A 21,153-nucleotide genomic window follows, 5' to 3' on the forward strand; every position below is an offset into this window, starting at 1 on the left:
TATCTTGGAGTTTCTCCTTGGATTTATCCTGTATGGGATTCTCTGTGCTTCCTGGACTTGACTGACTATTTCCTTTCCCATGTTAGGGAAGTTTTCAACTATAATCACTAAATATTTTCTCAGTCCCCTTCTTTTTCTCTTCTTCTTCTGAGAACCCTATAATTTGAATGTTGGTGCATTTAATATTGTCCCAGAGGTCTCTGAGACTGTCCTCAATTCTTTTTATTCTTTTTTCTTTAATCTGCTCTGCTGTATTTATTTCCACTATTTTATCTTCCAGGTCACTTATCTGCTCTTCGGCCTCAGTTATTCTGCTACTGATTCCTTCTACAGAATTTTAAATTTCACTTATTTTGTTGTTCATCACTGTTTGTTTGCTCTTTAGTTATTCTAGGTCCTTGTTAAACGTTTCTTGTATTTTCTCCATTTTCTTTCCAAGATTTTGGATCATCTTTATTATCATTAATCTGAATTCTTTTTCAGGTAGACTGCCGATTTCCTCTTCATTGTTTGGTCTGGTGGGTTTTTTTCCTTGCTCCTTCATCTGCTGCATATTTCTCTGTCTTCTCATTTTGTTTAACTTATTGTGTTTGGGTTCTCCTTCTCTCAGGCGGCAGGTTTGTATTTCCCGTTGTTTTTTGTGTCTGTCCCACGTGGCTAAGGTTGGTTCAGTGGCTTGGGAAGGCTTCCTGGTGGAGGGCACTGTTGCCTGGGTTCTCGTGTGTGGCACTGGATCTTGTCTTTCTGGTGGGCACGGCCCGTCTGGTGGTATGTTTTGGGGTGTCTGTGAACTTAGTATGATTTTAGGTAGCCTCTCTGCTAATGGGTGGGATTGTGTTCCTGTCTTGCTAGTTTTTTCATGGGGCATACAGCACTGGAGTTGGGTGGAGCTGTGTCTTAGCGTTGAGACAGAGATCTCTGGAAGAGCTCTCGCCAATTGATATTATGTTGGGTCGGGAGTTCTCTGGTGGTAAATGTCCTGATCTCAGCTCTCCCACTTCAGGCTCAGTCCTGACACCAGGCCAGAGCACCAAGACCCTGTCAGCCACACAGCTCAGAAGAAAAGGAGAAATAAAGAAATAAAAAAAATAATAATAATAATAAAAGAAGAGAGCAACCAAACCAATAAACACATCAACCAATGATAATAAGTGCTAAACACTAAACTAAGATTAACATAAAAATCAGAAACACATCAGTCACAGACAGCAAACTCCAAGTCTACAGTTGCTCCAAAAGTCCACAACCACAATTTTGGGACGATTCATTGTCTATTCATGTATTCCACAGATGTAGGGTACATCAAGTTGATTGTGCGGATTTAATCCACTGGTCCTGAGGCTGCTGGGAGGGATTTCCCTTTCTCTTTGTTTGCACAGCTCCTGGAGTTCAGCTTTGGTTTTGGCCCCACCTCTGCATGTAGGTTGCCCTCAGGCATCTGTTTCCCACCCAGACAGGAAAGGGTTAAAGCTGCAGCTGATTAGGGGGCTCTTGCTCATTCAGGTCGGGAGGAGGGAGGGGTACAGTAGTTATAATTTGAATGAGGGTTGAGCCTGCAGGGGCAGAGGCCAGCATGATGTTGCAACAACCTGGGGCACACTATGTTTTCTCCCAGGGAAGTTGTCCCTGGATCACGGGACCCTGGCCGTGGCAGGCTGCACAGGCTCCCATGAGGGGAGATGTGGATAGTGCCCTGTGCTTGCACACAGGATTCTTGGTGGCTGCAGCAGCAGCATTAGCATTTCATGCCTGTCTCTGGGGTCCAAGCTGATAGCCGTGGCTCGCATCCATCTCTGGAGCTTGTTTAGGCGGTGCTCTGAGCCCCCTCTCTTCGTGCACGCAGAAACAATGGTCTCTTGCCTCTTAGGCAGTTTCAGACTTTTTCCCAGACTCCCTCCTGGCTAGCCATGGTGCACTAACCCCCTGCAGGCTGTGTTCACGCCGCCAACCCCAGTCCTCTCCCTGCGCTCCAACCGAAGCCCTTAGTTTCTGATACTAAAGAATGCTCCAGGCTCATCTTATATATTTCCTTCCCCAATTCCTAGAGTCAGACATTTCTCCATGGAGCCCTGGTTCCTTAGAATGGAAAATGGTATTAGAAAACAAAATCTGGGTGTTAGGTGTACTTGTTGCTACTGGGACTGCTAGCAATAATTTTTAAATCTAGTAATTTGAAAAGGCAAAATAGATATCACTATCTAAGCTACTCAGAAAAAATGGGGGAACATTAATGTACAAATTAAAAAATGACAGGAGGAAATAAACATAAAAACAGAAGGAATTATCAAGATCAGTACAGACTAATTTGCATAACTCTAAACAAATCCACCCAAGAACATAGATGAAATAAATAACTCTGAAAAATAAAAAGAAATTTGCCAAAGCAGACACCAGAAGAGATATAAAGCTAGAAAGAATCCAATTTCTACAGAATAAAAGCAAAAGCTATTGAAGACCTACACTCTCCCTCCATGACAAGTACAGAGAATTGCACAAAATAATTCTACCACACCGTTAAAGAAACAAAGTATCAACGTTATTAAAACTCTTCAAGAGAACTGAATAGGAAAACTTTCCATTGCTTTTAATAAAGTAAATATAAAGCTGATAAAAATATAAATATTATACAAAAAGTGTTTGCCAACCTATTTCTGCATAACAATGTAAAAATAACCAATAGAATAAAAAGGAAATTAAAATGCTAATGTATCAGGAATAAATGCATTTATTTCAGGTGTGCAAGGATGGACAAAGATTAAGTAATTAATTTTCTTAATTAAACACATTAATCCCTTACCAAAGGATTGTTAAAAGGCGTTTTACAAAATTCCACCATCACCTTACTATTTGGAAGAAATGGAGGCATTATCTAATGCAGTTAAATAAGAAAAACAAATTAAAATTATAAGAATTAGAAAGAAACAGGTGAAATGATCTTTATTTGCACATATTATCAGATACGTGAAAACACAAAACAGAATGAAAACCACTACAAACAACAAAAATCAGTAGAGTTTGGAATACCGATATAATCAAACAGCCAGTTATAAATTATAATGGTAATGGAATATAATTTGAGAACAAGAGATGAAACGAGTAATAAAATTCTTTGGAATTAACATGGATTATATTAAAATTATATGAAGAAATCTTTAAAACACTCTTGAACGACAAATAATTTAGATTGGAACAAACTGAAACATTCTTGGACAGAAATATTTAGCATAATATAGTCACCAAAATGCCCTAAGTTATAAATTATTCCCAATTCCAACAAAAATAACATTTTTATGTAACTAAACAGGTTTCTGTGAAAATATGTACAGAAAACTGAAGAATTCAGAATAAAAAAAATTCTGAAAGAATACTATAATGAGGGGGAGAGGACTAAACTTACCAGACCACCAAACAAACCATAACACCTCATCATTACATCAATAAGAATTTGGTGTATGCACTACAGAATCAATTCCATGTTTTATATTTGAGTAATAATAGCTTTCAGGCCCCAACCCCGCCGCTTTCACCATTTGCTGCACATTTGAGCTGATTTTTTAAACAGTCCACCTGCTCCCATCCTGCAACAAGTTCAAAGCATGTACACCTCAGAAATCCTCACCCGGGCATTTCCCCCTAATCATTAAAAAAAAAAAACATTGGCCCACTCACTGCTCCCTTTCAGAAGGCTTCAATATGCAAGCAATAACCTTTTTCATATCTTTTGGGGCCTACGTGGTATCATCAGTCTTCATATCCACCAACTTTGAATGGGTAGGGGTTCTATCTTACCTCTTTAAAGCAAGCAAGCAGTATAGGGTACATATAGACAAACAGGCATATGTATTTTTTAATATAAAAGTCATTGAGATACAATTCACATACATTTCATCTACTGAAAGTGTACAATTCTATGATTTTAAGTATATTCACAGAGCTGGTGTGACCATCACCACAATCAATTTTAGAACATTTCTCATCACCTCAAAACGAAATCCCACACCCATCAGCAGTGACTCCGCATTTTCTTCTAACATCCACAGTCCTAGGAAACCCGTAATCCACTTTATGTCTCTATAGGTTTATCTATTCTGGACATTTCATATTCAGTTGGCCTTCCATATCTACGAATATGGAACCAGAAGACTCAGAGGGCTACACCATTGTGCATAAGAGACTTGAGCATCCACACACTTTGGTATCCATGGGGTGTCCTGGAACCAAACCCCATGGATATTGAGGGATGACTGTAAATGTTATTATACAATATATAGTCTTCTGTGACTGCCTTGTTTGACTTAGCAAAATGTTTTTGAGGTTCATCCATGTTGCAGCATGTGTCCGTACTTCACTAATTGTATTGCCAAATAAGATTCCATTGTATGGATATAATATCATTTATTTATCCATTCATCAGTTGATATGCATTTGGGTTGTTTGCACTTTTTGGATACTGAAAGTAGTGCTGCTATGAACATTCGTGTACAAGTTTTTGTGTGGACCTATGTTTTTAATTCTCTTGAGTATATACCTAAGAATGGAACTGCTGGGTCATACAGTAACTTTATGTTTAACCTTTTAAGGTATTGCCCGTCTGTTTTCCAAAGTGGCTGCACCATTTTACTTTCCTATCCGCAGTGTATAAGAGTTCCAATTTCTCCACATCCTTGCCAACACTTACTTGTCTTTTAGATTACATCTGTCCTAGTGGATATTAGGTGGTATCTCCTTGTGAATTTTGAGTTGCATTTCCCTGATGGCTAATGATATTCATCATCTTTTTATGTCCTTATTGGACATTTGTGTATCTTCTCTGTAGAAATGTCTATTCAAGTCCTTAACTACTTTTTCAAAAGTGGGCTGTCTTTTTTATTATTGAGTCATAGGAATTCTGCATATATTCTAGATACAAGCCCATTATCAGACATATGATTTGTAAATATTTTTCCCATTTTGTGGGGCTGCCTTTTCACTTTGCTGATGGTATCTTTTGAACCAGAAAAGTCTTTAACTTTCATAAAGTCAAATTTTTCCATCTTCTTTCATCACTTGTGTTTTTGGTGTCATATCTAAGAAGGTTTTGCCTAACCCAAGCCAAGGCCAAAAATATTTACTTCTCTAATTTCTTCTAAGAACTATACAGCTTTAACTCTTGCATATAGATCTATAATCCATTTTGAGTTAATTTTTGTGTATAGTGTGAGGGAGCAATCCAAATTCATTCTTTGACATGTGTATATCCAATTGTCCTAGCACAATTTGTTCAAAAGACTATTCTTTGTTCCATTGAATTGTCTTGGCACTCTTGTTAAAAACCAACTGACTGGGCTTCCCTGGTGGTGCAGTGGTTGAGAATCTGCCTGCTAATGCAGGGGACATAGGTTCGAGCCCTGGTCTGGGAAGATCCCACATGCCGTGGAGCAACTAGGCCCGTGAGCCACAACTACTGAACCTGCGCATCTGGAGCCTGTGCTCCGCAACAAGAGAGGCCGCGATACTGAGAGGCCCGCACAATGCGATGAAGAGTGGCCCCCGCTTGCCACAACTAGAGAAAGCCCTCACGTAGAAACGAAGACCCAGCACAACCAAAAATAAATAAATTAATTAACTAATTTTTTAAAAAACCAACTGACTATAAATATGAAGGTTTATTCTGCAATCTCAATGCAATTCCCTGGATCTATATGTCCATCTTTATGACAGTACCACACTGTCTTGATAACTGTAGCTTTGTACTTAAATTTGAGATACAAAAGTGTGAGTCTTCCAACTTTGATCTTCTTTGGATACTCTGAGTCCCTTGAATTTTCGTATGAGTTTTATGATAAGATTGTCCATTTCTGCAAAGAAGCCTCTGGGATCTCAACTGGGATTGTGTTGAATCTACAGATCAATTTGAGGGAGTATTGTCATTTTAACAATCTTAAGTCTTCTGATTAATTAACATGGAATATCTTTCTATATATTGGGGTCTTTTTTATATCTTTCAAAATTATTTGTAGTTTTTAGAGGGTAAATTTTGCACTTTCTTTGTTAAGCTTTTTACTATTTTATTTTTAATGCTATTTTAAATGGAATTGTTTTCTTAATTTTGTTTTTAATTGTTCATTGCTAGTGTTTAAAAATACAATTGGCTTTTATATATTCATCCTGTATTCTGCAATCTTAGCAATTTAGTGTATTAGTTCCAGTAGTTTTTAAGGGGATTCCTTAGGATTTTCTATACACAAGATCAAGTCATCTGCAATTAGAAATAGTTTCAATTCTTTCTAATCTAGGTGCCTTTTTTTTTCTTACCTAAATCCCCTGCAATGTTAATACAAGTGGTGAGAGTGGAGCATATCCTTGATTTGTTGCTAACTTCAGGAGGAAAACATTCAGTATTTCCCCACTGTATGTTCTAACAAAACACTACAAATTTAGTGGCTTAAAACAACAGAAATTTATTACCTTAACATCCTGGAGGTCAGAATTCTCAAATGGTTCTCATTAGGCTTAAATAAAGATGCTGCAGAGCTGCATTCCTTTCAGGAAGCTCTAGGTGAAAATCAATTTTTTTTCTTTTCTAGATTCTAGAGTTTCCTGTCATCCCTTGGTTTATGCCCTCCTCCACCTTCAAAGCCAGCAATGGCAAGTCAAGTGTTTCTCACATCACATATCTCTGGCACAGACTTTTCTGCCTTCCTCCTCCACATATAAAGACCCTAGGATTACATGGGGCCCATGGAGATGTTCTAGGATATCTTCCTATTTGAAGGTCAGCTGATTAGCAACCTTAATTCCATCTGGAAACTTAATTCTTCTTTGTCATGTAATATAACAGGTTCTGGCAATTAGGGTGTAGGCATCTTTGGGAGGCCATTATTCTGCCTACCATAGTCAGTGCTCTGGCCCTCAAAAATTCATGCCTGGGACTTCCCTGGTGGTGCAGTGGTTGAGAGTCCGCCTGCCGGTGCAGGGTACACGGGTTCGTGCCCTGGTCCAGGAAGATCCCACGTGCCACGGAGCGGCTGGGCCTGTGAGCCATGGCCACTGAGCCTGCGCGTCCGGAGCCGGTGCTCTGCAGCGGGAGAGGCCACAGCAGTGAGGGGCCCGCGTACCGCACCAAAAAAAAAAAAGATTCATGCCTGTCCCACATGCAAAATATATTCACCTTATCTGATCATCCCCCTAAATATCAATACATTGCAGCATCAATGCAAAGTCCAAAATCTCATCTACATCTTCTCAGCTTAAAAGTCCCAAATCTAATAATATAAACCATCTAAATCAGGTATGGATAAGACTATGAGTATAATCCATCTTGAGGTACAATTCTTCTCCATATATGAACCTGTGAAACTCAAAAACAAGTTACCTGCTTACAAAATACCCTGTTGGGACAGGCATAGAATAGTAGTTATAGATATTCCCATTCAAAAAGGGAGAAAATGGAAGGCATAAGGAAGTCAACAGTCTCAACAAATTGAAGATCCAAGAGGGCAAAGTCCATTTGATTTCAAGACCTGGGAATAACCCTGTGTGATTTTTGGTTCTGCAATCTGGCCTCAAGTCTCCTCACTCTAAGTCATTCTTCTTTTTTCATAAAAGGTAGCTGTGTTTGCAGGTGAGTAGTTTTATCAGCCTGTTTATCACCTGTAGAATTTTGTGAGTACAACCACCATCTTTTCTTCTGGCTCTCTCTCACAGTTTTAATACTAGGTAGTAGTGCTTCTGCTAATATAAAATTGTCAACCTTATGGGTTTCCCATATATGTTACAGGAATTCATTCTATTTGACAAAAGACTCCTCCATAGAGTTTTCCTAAATATTTTCATCTCTATTTTTGACTAAGATGGTCAAAGGACTGTATGAGTCACAAACTTAATCTCTTAAAAGAGAACTGAATACTCTGACATTTTGATTAGCATAAGCTATCCAGCCACACCCTGTTTTTTCACTAGAGCACTCTTTTATGAGAATGAATCTCTTAATTTTAACATCTTTTACAATCTGGATAAGCTGAGAATTTCCCAAATCATAAAGTCCTGGTTCCTTTTGACACAACAATTTATATCTTTCTTCTCACATTTTACTGTATGCAACAGGAAGATACTAGACTGTGCCTTCAAAATTTTGCTAGGAAATCTCAGCTAAGCAGCCAAGTTCAGCACTTAAAAATCTGCTTTCCACAAAACTGAAGGGCACAATTCTGCTTAATTTTCTCCACTATTTAATAAAGATTCCCTTTCCTCCATTTTTCAATAACATGTTTCTCATTCCTTTCAATGCCTTCAACAGCAGAACTTTAATGCCCATATTTCTATCAACAATCTGTTTGTGATTACTTAAATATTCTCTAATATTTTCTCTACCAAATTCCTCACTTCCTTCTAAGTCCTCACTAGCAAAGGTGTTAACATCTCTACTTCTACTAACAATCTGTTCAAGACAATATAGGCATTTTCTACCATACTTCTCAAAATTTTCCGTCCTCTGTCCACTGCCCAATTGCAAAGCCACATCAACATCTTTAGGTAATTTTTACATCAACACCCTACTTCCAGATATCAAAATCTGTATTGGTTTCCTATTGTTGCTATAACAATGTACCCAAACTTAGTGACTTAAAATAACACAAGTTTATTGCCTTATATTTCTGGAGATCAGAAGTCCAATAAGGCTATCATTGGGTTAAACTTAAGGTTTTAGCAGGGCTGCATTTCTTTATGGAGGCTCTAGGGGAGCATTTGTTTCCTTATCTTTCACAGGTTTTAGAGGCCACCACATTACTTCCATCTTCTAAGTCAGAAATCATCAGTCAAGCATTTTAACACTGTATCACTCTGACACAAACACACTCTTCTGCCTCCCTCTTCCATATTTAAGAACACTTATGATTACACTGGGCCCTCCCAGATAAATCCAAGACAATATACCTAATTTAAGGTCTGCTGATTAGCATCTTTAATTCCATATGCAAAATTAATTTCCATTTTCCATGTAACACACTCACAGTTTCCAGTGATTAAGCTATGGACAACTTTGGGAGGCTATTATTCTGCCTACCACAACTATTGAGTATACTAGCTTTAGACAGGCAAATTAGGTTTTATAGAGAGTGCCAAAACTGACCTATATACACTTGCAATTCATATTATAATTAAGGTGCATAAAAAGGGTTCAATAAGGGGGATAGATAGATAGATAGATAGATATAGTATTTTCATAAATGAAATTAGGAAACTAAGTAGCCATTTGGAAAAAAAGAGATAAAGTTGGACCAGTATTTCATACAATAAACAGGATAAATTTCAAATGTATGAAAGATCTAAATGTAAAAAATAAAATCATATAAATATTAGAAGAAACATAAGTGATTTATTAAATTAGAATGGGGAAAATGTTTTTAACTATGACCCACTATCTACAAACCAAAAAAAAGAAAAAGTGAAAGATTTGACTACACAAATGCCAGAATTTCTACTTGGCATAAAACATTTTTAGGCAAGTTTTAATTTTTTTGAAAGCACAGGAAAATATATATACAGAAGATAAGTAGATCCTAGAAATTGAGACAAAAAAGACCCAAACTTCATTAAAAATGTAGAAAATATAAACTGAAATTTTACATAAATAGAAATCCAAATGCTCCTTAACCAAATGAAAAGATGTATAACATTCCTTATAGTAATATAAATTTAAATTAAAACTACTCAGAGGTATAATTTCTTGTAAGTCAAATAAGCAAAAATCCAAAATGTTGGCAACACTATCTATTGGTGAGGCTGTGGGGAAACATTCTCACGGTTCTGGTGGAAATGTATCATGGTACAAGCTCTGTGGAGGGGGCAAATGAGTATGTGACACAAAAGAGTATTTACCTTTTGACCCAGCAGTCCTATTTCCAGGCACCTGTCCAACAGATATACATGCACACTTTTAAAATTAAAAATCCGTAAGCATATCTATTTCAGGATCATTTGCAATAACAAAGTATTGGAACAGCCCAACTGTTCACCAGTAGGAACTTGTTAAATTAACTACTGCATATGCAATTCAGTACTGCACAGCCACAAAAAAAAGAATGATGGAAATTATCTGCATATTGTCACTGAGAATCTCCAGGATATATTTTCAAGCTAACAAAGGAAGGTGTAGAGAGTACATACAGTATGCTATATTTATGTGAGTAAGAGCGAGTGTAAAAATCCCTACCTGTGTGTTTGTGTGTTTTGCACGTACTTAACAAAAGAAATACCAGATGAATAAATAAGCTCATAGGCCAATAAATATAATCACCTATAGTGTGGTAGAGGGGATGGAGAATGGGGAAAGGGGGCCAGTTGTGAAAATGAGTCTTTATTCTATACTTTATGTATCATATAAAATGCATTATATATTCAAAGTATATTAAATAAAACTTTTAATTAGATTTATAATTACAAAGAGAGGAGAAAAAGACCTTTGGGAACAATTATTGGATCAGATTCAGTTTTGTCAGAACATCCTCATGACAAAGCCCAAAGTTTCTGTCATCCTGTGCTCTAATCTCTTATGGATGTCCAAGGTTCTCAATCTTGAACTTTTTCATCCTCATTCTCTAATAAACAATCACTTTTAGAATTGGAAGTCTTCATTTGTATGCATTCCAGAACTGCAACAGCATTCCAGGAACTAAAAAATGGGTTCAACTCCAAACAAATCTCCCCAATTTCAAATAGATGTCTCAAATACTACTCTTGGGGGCGTGCTAGTTAAAGACATAAAGGTTCCATGCAGTTGATTTCCTTTTTATGCTTACTTTACAAGGAAGCTGCTTCTGATCCTATTTTTGAAAAGGGACTACTGGTAAACAAAGCCAACTTTGTAGATGTGAAGACTCTAATTTTAATGTGCTCCAGGTATTGTTGTAATAAAACCCAGCTATGACAGACTGAAGTTATGAATTTTTGGAAATAAATAATTTTCACATGCAGTGTGTTCCATGCAACAAAAACTGCTGACTACCTGCCATATCATGTTTGTCAAAACACCAAAGGAAAGTAGAATACGTCATTATGAGGATTTCCCCTAGACACAAACTTTACAGCCATTAACCAGCAATTAGAACTCACCATGTTAATTAAGCATTTACATCAAGCAGTTGCTTTTACATAACAGTGTCTAAGTAGAAAAACAGAGTCACACTAAGGGTAATCTTTAAGATTTAGAGCTGAAACATTTCTCAAGTAATTCTCCCCTTACATGCTATAGTCCACAGGAACTTCATATCCTGATTTTAGAAAATACATTTACCAATCTCATGGTATCTAGATCCATCAAGACACCTCCTTACATTATGTCATACCAGTGACCATACTACATAAAGATCTCTGTTGAAGACAATATGACTCATCCATATCATATTATCCCTGTGGAATTAATTTACTAAAAAATTGCTACTTGTCTCCACCCAAAATCCACAATTTCTTATGATTTATAGCTTTTATTCTTGCTATTTTGTACAACATCAAAATCTGGACTCTCTCTCTAAACCAATCAGAAACTGGAGGAGCTGCAGGACATCTATTAATTTCTGTAAGATATCTTTTAATATACAAAGGACCAATACAAATACTGTTCTAATATAGCCCAGTCACATGGAGAAATCCCTGGCCCATTAGATATTTACACCATCCATCCCTTCCAAGGGCTGAACAATAATTTATTGGATCATTCAAGTTCATAAAAGTAATCAGGTATATCACATAGTTTCTTTAATTTCTTCCAACTACTCCTATCCATAGAACTCCACCTACCTTCCATCTTATACCTCAGCGTTCAGCACCAACAACCCAACACAATAAATGATAAAGGACAAGAAGCCATCACATATAAATAGGAAGTAATATCTCTGAATTCACAACCAGTTCAACATGTGGAACAATGGAGAAAGTATAGATTAACAGTCTGGTCAAGGTGTTCAGTGGGTGAACTACCTGTGCCACTCTGACTAGACTGAAAGAGTTTAAGGAAGTGAAGTTTCCAGCTCTATTTCTGGTTTCTTTAAGCCATAAAAACCCCTTCCTGTATCAATCTTCTGACAAGAATGATTCCAACAAACTTTCTCCCTTCTGAATTTTTTTTAGGTCAACCTCTATCCAAATCTAAATTCCTTCCCCCAGTGATCTTGATCTCTTAGAATCATTGTTCATTTTTGGCTCTTCATTATATCTGAACTGACATAACATAACCTAGGGAAGAATGCACAGCACAGAAAGAAATAGAAGCCATATTTCAATTTTTTCCACAGGAAAGATCTCTGTGAGTATGCTCTTGAGTACCGAGCTAGACATTGAGCAATGTGAATGTTTCTTTTTAATCTGGTATGTTTTCTATGTATCGTATTACAACTGATATGAAATATAAATAAAAATATGCAATCTAGATGTAGTTCTCAGGACAGATCCAATATAGATTAACATATAAGTTTGTGTTTCATAAATCCACAAATGTGTGGACTGAAATTTTAGTCTTAACTAGTTTATAAAGGTTTTATGAAATACTCAAATTGTAAACTTAAAATTTAAAAATATCTTCAACACATACATATAAACCACGTGCACATTTAAAGAATTAAACATTTCTAATAATGATTATATGAAATCCACACCTGCAATACACTGTGTGTTGAGTTGCAAGATCCAATGATGATTTTAAATATGATCATGAGTGTCAAATTCCTTATTAAGATTAAAAATGTGCACAAATACATTCTATGTTCTCTCATCATTTTATCTGTAATGAATATTTGACAGAACCATACAGAAATTCCAACATTAGCAGGCATTGAGTAGTTCTGGTCCTAATCGGTTTTCCTGGGTGTTTTAAGTTAATAGAGTTCTTAAAGTTATTTTAGTATGAGATACACATATTGTCAGTAATATGGTACAAGTCTCCTCCACCCTTTAACATTAAAGCAAGTCAGATAATAAGAATATCAGTTAAGATTCTGTGTACTTTTATCCTCTTCTGTTCCTCCATAATGAGAAACACGTAGGTCTTCAAGTACTGAGATTCTAAGTGCAGAGCAGTTGAAGAGAAAAGCATTTTTCTTTCAGGAATGTAATAGGGCCTTTAATTCCTTATCTGTACTTGAATTGGTTTTCTTTCTTTGGTTTTATTTCAGCACATATTATTTTAAAATACAACATACATATTTCATCAGATAGGTTAACAAGTAGTTATTAAGCAAACACCCATTGTCAAGTCAAAATAATATCACCAACCAGCCAGAAAGTCCCCATTTATCCCTTCCTGATGTGAACAACTTCCTCAACTTATCTTGATATTTTAGTAATAATTTCCTTATTATCATTACCATTTTGTAACCCATTGTACATCACTAAATAATATTTTATTTCTATGGTAATAAAATATAATGTATGTGTTTTGTGTCTTTTTCTGTCAATAACTTGTTGCTAAGATTCATCAAGTGGTGTGTATCTATAGTTCATTCATTTTCACTGACTAACATACTACAATTTCATTGTGTTTATCCAATGTGTTTGTCCATTCTACTGCCAAAGAGTGTTTAGGATGTTTCCAGTTTTGGGCTATTAAATTCAATATTATGAATATTCTGAGTATGTGTATCTATTATAGATACCCACTTAGGTCTCTAGGGCATCACTGTCTAGTATAACTCTCTGCATTGATTGAACTGTTCTATCTGTACTGTCCAATAGAGTAGCCACTTGTGGTTACTGAGCATTTTAAATATGGCTAGTGAAACTGGGAGATTAATTTTAACTTTTATTTTCATTCCATTAAAATTAAATTTACATTTAAATAGACATGTGAGTAGAGGCTACCACTGAATAGCACAGATGAACTTGACCATTATGTTAGCATTAATGATCACAAGGGTTGAGGAGTGGAATATCTACTTCTGATTCCACTAGAGAGCTTATAAAACGACAATGAAAATTCAGGGCTTTAAACACACTTCAGGTCACAGTCAGATGAACAGAAAGCTTATTTGGCAGCCTTGTAAACAATCTCTTACTTCTAATAATATCAAATGTCCCTGAAAATAAGACCCAAAATTAACTGCATTATTTGTAGGATCACAATGAGAGTTTAATTCACAGATTGTCAAGTGTCTAATGTGAAACTTATAGCTTCAGTTGAAAAGGAGTGGGACTCTAAGAACTGGAATGCCGATCTCTGGAGAAATAAAAGGAAAAAGATATGAAACAAACTTCCAAGACTCTCTGATGTTCCCTTTTTGTAGGAAGCAGACCCTACTTCTGTGTCTGAAGAGACTAGGCTTCACTTATGTTATGGTAGTAAAATATCATCAACTGAGGCAATTGTCTCACAAGCAGATGCATATTCTGCTCAAGCTCCATCACAACCACCCCTTATTAATTCTAGAACTATAAACAGAGTTAGACACTGGCCTATTCTGAGGGACAAGTGCTAAATCAGATCCAGGAAGAAATAATTTGCACTCCAAAAGTATTTCAGAAATGTGGGAAAAATACATGCAAGAATAGATTCTAAGGGAATCTTTGGTCTAAGCCAAGTAGGATATTATAAATTATTGAACCAAACTGAATTTATTGATACGGATACATCTACAAAAGTTTTGGGGTTAAATATGGTAAGATGAACTGTAAGTGGCTTTCAGACATTATTTGATTGGTTAATTGAAACTTGAACTTGCAATGGCTTACATTCAAAGAAGCTGAGATACTAGAACTTCCATGGCACCCTGTAGAAGAAGAAATAACAAAAGTTTAGGGAGACAGGGATGTTGTAGTGTTCTTACGTGCATCCTGCATATCCACCCCAAACACTATAACCTTTGAGAAGGCAGAGAAGACATGCCCTTCCCTAAGACATTGTGAAATACCTTCAGATTGGAACACTGACTTCCTAGAAATGCTCTATAGTAGCTTTCTTCTGTGTAACAGTGCAGAGAGTAAAAGATGCCACCAGTGAATGAGTTTCCCTATTTCAGTGGGGATGAATGTATTCCAGAGTGACAAAGACGGAGTGTTTAACCATCAGAGACAAGGTGTGTGCATTTGACAAACAGGCAGCAGGAAACAAAATCATAATCACAATATTTTGACCTATGGGATTTGAAGCAATAGCTAATTAATCAAAGAAATTTTATAGATGGTTAGTCTATGAAAATATCTCTATAGCAGAAAAATATCTAGGTCATGTAGCTAGAAGCCTGACTCAAACTGCCAAAATGGAAAGTCACTCAGTTTCTAGACTTAAACCAGTTCACATCCCTAAGGCCCCTTTGACTGATGGAGAGCCAGGCTTCCTTGAGGAAGAGTCCTGCAAGTTTGTGAATTTTTCTTCAAACCTTCCCCAAAGTGATCTATAGCCATTTACAAAGGTTATTTTATACTGGAAAAAGGGAAATATCCATATGTTTCATGAATTACTAGATAATGATCTGAACTGACAATAATTTCTGGAGACAAAAAAGTGTCACTCTGGTCTATCAGTCAAAAGGCAACATGGCAGTCAAGTGATTAAAGTAGAAAAGGCCCAAATCGGTTTCCCATAGGATCAGTGGAGCAAAAGCTCACCCTGTAGTTATTTTTTCCTGTTCTTGAATGTGTAATTGTCTTCTTGAATCATGGGTGACAGACTAGGAAGGGCTAAATGTAGGCCTCCTGTCTTCCTTTCCCTACTGGGAAAATAAACCAAAAGTAATACTGATTCCTAGAGGAAACTACTGAGAGGAGTCTTACCATAAAAGACTTGAAAAATGCACATTCAACTTTATTGTTTGGCCTGGCATATCTTGGAGATTGACTGTGAATTACTGTAAACTTAATCAGATGGTTATTTAATTACAGCTGCTATTACAGCTGTGGTATCTTTACTGGAACAAATCAGCACATCCCTGGCAAGGGTACATAACTATTGATCTGGCAAATACTTTTATCTCTACACCAATTTGCAAGGAGCAGCAGCAGAAGTTTATTTTCACTGCATTGTCTCAAGGCTATGTCAATATGCCTAGTCTCTGCCGTAGGGAGGCTGACAGAGCTGTTCATAACGCTATGCCTCAGAAATTGATAACATCAGGCAGACTGAACCTGATGAACAGAAATTAGCAAGATACTTTATGGTACAGTACCTGGACATTTGTGACATGCCTCTGAGCCAAAGAACAAATAAGGGGGTTACTCCATTGGCTGAGACGGTTGTTCCCAGAAAAAGTGGGGTTGCTACTACATGATGCGGAAGGATAGGCTATGTCTGAAACCCAGAGGATTCTTTAGGGTTCTCTATTACTTTCTTGCACAATAGTAAATGCTAAGAGAAGATCATAGAAACAACAACAACCAAAAAAGCTGCAGAACAAATGAGGATCCAGATCTTTTGGTTATGAAATTTGGGGTCATCCTGCCAGGTAAAGAATGCAGATTAATTAAAATGCTTGTTGAGGACAAAGATAATATTTAGTGGTGTAAAAGAAGGAAATTATAATTATCAACTCTTGTGTTATGATCACTTACAAAAACGACAACTATCTCAGACATGCATATTTTCTTTCTTGATTGTTAGATGTATGTAGATAAGTAATATTTATTTTTAATTCCTTCTCCTTTTAAATTACTACTTTATAGAGGATATGGTGGTAGTTAACCTTAAATTTTAGTCTTTTAAGTTACAAAGCATTGAAATGAGATTGTGACTGAACTGGCAAAGGATTTAACATTGCCTAGTACATTATCTGTTGGGACTTAGTAACCCCTCCTTTAGGAAAGAGGATGTGAATGTCACTGTATAAAGGACTGGCATCTTGTTAGCCAATCCTTGAAGAAGTTAATATTGTTGTTGTGCGGAAATTCAAATATGTAGTGTGGCTTGTAAATAAATGCTCCATAGCAAAAGGGGAAGACTGTGCCAGTCATATATAGCATATCCCAATACAAATCAACCCTTTAATAATGTTCGACATAATGCTGCAGATAGGACTGGGCAAAAGGCATTTACCTTTTGCCAGCAAGGGTACCAGAGAAGGATGGAAGATGGGAGGAGGGAAGAAGGGATGTTCTTCTCACTGTTCGCTTGCTATTCCTGTCAGTGTCATTCCAGCATAACCATTTTGCCTTGTCAGCTACAGTTGCTTCCAGGCTACGCATACCTTCTGCATTCCCAGAACCAACAGCATTATATCCTACCAGTGGTGTGCAATAAATTTTGTTGAAAAAAGGAATAAATAAATAAATGAATGTCAGAGTTGAAAGTAACTCAATATATTATTTAGTCCAACCCCTTTATTACACAGAAAATCTGAAGAAAGATATTTGGTTACGTCAAGTAACCATGAGTGAAACAAACAAATTCAAGAATAAAAAAATTTAAACATAATGAATATCAAGTTCTAGAAATGTCCCATTTTTTCTTTAAAATCCACATTAAGTTATATATGTGCAATGTACATGTAGTAGCTAGGGAAGAGTTAAACAACAAATTTCTAAGTGTAGCAAGCAGATAGGGAAACATAGATATATATGTTTCACTTACAGTGAAAATCATGAAAATGCCATGAAGAAACCAATAGTTGAATTATGGGAAAAAGATTTCTAGGAAACAGTTTGAAATATACTTTCCCTCCACCTAAAAACATGGAATTTTTATAACACTTCTTATAGAAGAGAGTTACTAAAAGGAGTTGCACAGATGAACCAGATTTCTAGACATTGTTGTACTGCATAGACTTTTACCAGAGCAATTAAGAATGAGAAATTTCAATAGGAAGACATATGCAAAATACAATTGAAGAATTTTATGTAATCAAGACAGAAGCCTATACTTTAAGCACTGAGCAATTACACAGGAGAAAATTGTTCCATGGTCTAGCAATACTTAGAGCAACCAGTTTGGTATTGACAAAGAAACAGAACCGAATGAATTGGGTTAGAAACAGATTCAGAAATTAAATACTTCATGTGTCCTGCCTTTCAGTCCAATGATGCATAATGTAGGCATAGTACTTACAGCACATACTGGGGAACCTGACAAAATGTAGATTCTTTTTCAGTAGATACTACATTCCTAACAGGGTGTCAATTTAAACAGATGAAGATGTAGGCGGCTGTGTCTTAGCATTCCTTGTTTTCATAATATATAGCACTATGCCCAGCAAATGAGAGCTAGTCAAAGATTACTGATGCATAAAATTGATAATATTATCGATGAATAATGCTGATGAATAAAAAATTTACTTATCACTTTACCAGATATGAACTGTTTCTAGAGATATGAATAAATACATTTTGGGATGCTGCAAACCTGGGTAGCTTATTCAGATCACTTCCAGTTTTAGCACACTAAAAGGAATAGGAAACTGAAATCCTTAAATATCATGTAACTTTTCCTCTGGTTGTGGCCAAACAGACATCTGATCCAAGCTGGCACATATAGTTTCTGTTCTCTGGTAATTTGCAGAAAGAATCGCTTATAAGTTATGTGTGAGCATGAGGCATAGAAGGTCATGCAACCTCAGGGGCTGAATGTGACCTCATTTGCATTTCACCATGATGGACTGTGAGCAAGAGAAGAAAAGGAAGGCAGGGTTCAAAAAGAGAGAAACAAAACAAACACAAAAAGAAAAAAAAAAGTATTTTCAGACACAATTCAGAGGAGCTGTCTTCCCAGCAGCAAAGTTTTGCTCTTTCAGCATCTGTTAGGGCAATCAGAGTACTTTTTGTATGTACAGGGCACTGATAAAACAACAAAAAATATCTGAGAAACAAAATGTAAATGCTTTATGTATCTTAAATAGTTCGGGTTCGTATCACCTCATTGTGGCTTATTTTTCCCATTATTCTATTAGTCAGATTTTGAATAAATGAGTTTTGAAAAGACAGTAACTTTTACTGTAGTTGCCATTAGCAAAGTAACCTGATGCTTCGTGAGAACCATGTTAAATGTTAGTGGACGGCTCTCCTTGAAGCTAGGGGTACCACATCAAGACCTATGAGGACCTATTTTCTGAGGTAACTGGGTAACTAGACCATTAAATTGCTGCTATTCTGGACCTGTTACTAAAGAATGATGCTTTGCCTATGTAATGGATTGTATTCTAAGTGGGGATGTGTATATTTAAGAAACTTTAATTCACATGTACATATTGATATCTGATATATGTATAGTACATCTATTGGTTGTGTACATTTTTATTTACTGTTTGTATAGAACATAGATAACTCTGGGAAAACTTTTGAATGGCCACCACCCCTAAATATTTTAAATTATTCATTAGGAATTTCTCAATATTAAGTGTCTTTATTTTCCTTTGAAACTCTAAACACTTCAGGAAAAAAAAATCAATCTCTTCTTCTAGCACTGTATTTCATATCAGTACAAATATAAATGGATATATATTTGAGTAATTTGCTTTTTCTTACACTGCCTTATTATAGTACAGGGCATTTATAACTGCTCAGGGGATCACAGGAGCTCAACTGAAATTGAATTTTTGTACCAAGAATGTCAGTCATGGCAATGTACTCCACCATATTAATACAGTCTTCAAGCTGGGTTCCACAAGGAATCTTTAAACAGGGGCTGATTTCAAGTAACCTAAAATTCTATGTTATCTGAGGCAGAGCTCCTGAATTTGGAGTAAAAGTGGAAGAAAGCATCTATGCTATTATTTTCTTGACAAACTGAAGGACTATGTCTTCTCACAGAGATGCTATAAAAGAATTAGCTTACTTTTTTTTGTGGGGAGTGGGAAGTATTTGTCAAATAGATTTAAAATAACTGGATTTAGAGGGACTTCCCTGGTGGTCCAGTGGTTAAGACTCCGTGTTTCCACTGCAGGGAACATGGGTTCGATCCCCAGTCAGGGAACTAAGATCCCGCAAGCCATGCAGTACAGCCAAAAAATATATATAACATAAAATAATTTAAAAAAAGAACTGAAGTAGAGAATAGCTTAAAATAACTGGATTTAAGTTTTTAAATGTTGAAAAGTGCCTGAAAACTGGTGATTTCTTCCTTAAAGCGCTCAACTATTTGGCCTGTGTGAGATTGTTGGAATCAACAGGAACAGGTTGGTTGGTTAAAACCCACTTATATCTCCAGTGCATCAAAGGGTGAGATGCAAGCCAGTCTAGAAATTGTGTTTATAATGGGGAAAGCTGGCAACTTTGATAACAGAGACTGATGTTTTCATTTTGTATAACTGGCCAGAGAAAGGGTTTACCCTTGTAGCCTTCCTCTGTTTGTCAGCTCTGTCCTTCCCTAGTGATTCTCTGTCCGTCCTAGGAAGAAATATGGGTCTATCTAATTATCTTTGGATGTTGTGGCAGAAGATCGTTTTGTTTGAAGTAGTGTAGTCCATTTGAAATAGAAATTAAACAAATCCTTCGCCACATTGTAATCTGGATGGGATAACTCACCATCCAGAAAAGCTATTGGATGTAATTCCATAACGTTTAGCTGTTGCCCCTTCTAGGGATTTTTTCCATTGTTATTAGGCAGGAAGGTGAAGAGGAAAACCACAAGGAACCAAGTTTTAAAATCTTAGGCATCCTATTTGTTCATGCCATGGATGTTTGCTCCCCATTTGAAATCCCAAGTTTGAAAGAGGCCTTTGAAAAACCAACAATTCACAGTGTGAATTTTCTTGTCGCTGGCATCACAAAAATCTCACCTATTCAGGTTTGAGAATCTACAAGTTTATTTGAATGTAAATCACCGTTTCTTAGAACCCCAACTGTCTCTTAAAAATTATAGAGAATCTAGGGCTTCCCTGGTGGCGCAGTGGTTGAGAGTCCGCCTGCCGATGCAGGGGGCACGGGTTCGTGCCCCGATCCGGGAAGATCCCACATGCCGCGGAGCGGCTGGGACCGTGAGCCATGGCCACTGAGCCTGCGTGTCCAGAGCCTGTGCTCCGCAACAGGAGAGGCCACAACAGTGAGAGGCCCGCGTACCGCAAAAAATAAAAAAAATTATACAGAATCTAGATATGTATTACTTTAGCCTTCCCTATGCAGTACTTCTAAAAGACTTTCTGTTCATGAACAGATGCCTTTATGTATATAGAATATGTGTATATGTGTAGCTTTCAAGATAGTTTCAGAATGCCTTTGATGAATGACATTTTATAAAGCTGTTACGGTTGATATCTATAGGCT

General features: G+C 36.6%; 1 long non-coding RNA gene across 1 annotated transcript; it reads left to right on the plus strand.

Moving 5' to 3' along the window:
- The first annotated feature begins 1,301 nt into the window (after nt 1-1,301).
- LOC116747824 lies at nt 1,302-19,237 on the plus strand. Its single transcript, XR_004348118.1, has 3 exons — nt 1,302-1,313; nt 7,833-7,835; nt 18,628-19,237. It is a non-coding gene; the product is annotated as an uncharacterized LOC116747824 (long non-coding RNA).
- The last annotated feature ends 1,916 nt before the right edge of the window (nt 19,238-21,153 follow it).

Source organism: Phocoena sinus, chromosome X (assembly GCF_008692025.1).
Source record: "Phocoena sinus isolate mPhoSin1 chromosome X, mPhoSin1.pri, whole genome shotgun sequence".
Classification (NCBI taxonomy): domain Eukaryota; kingdom Metazoa; phylum Chordata; class Mammalia; order Artiodactyla; family Phocoenidae; genus Phocoena; species Phocoena sinus.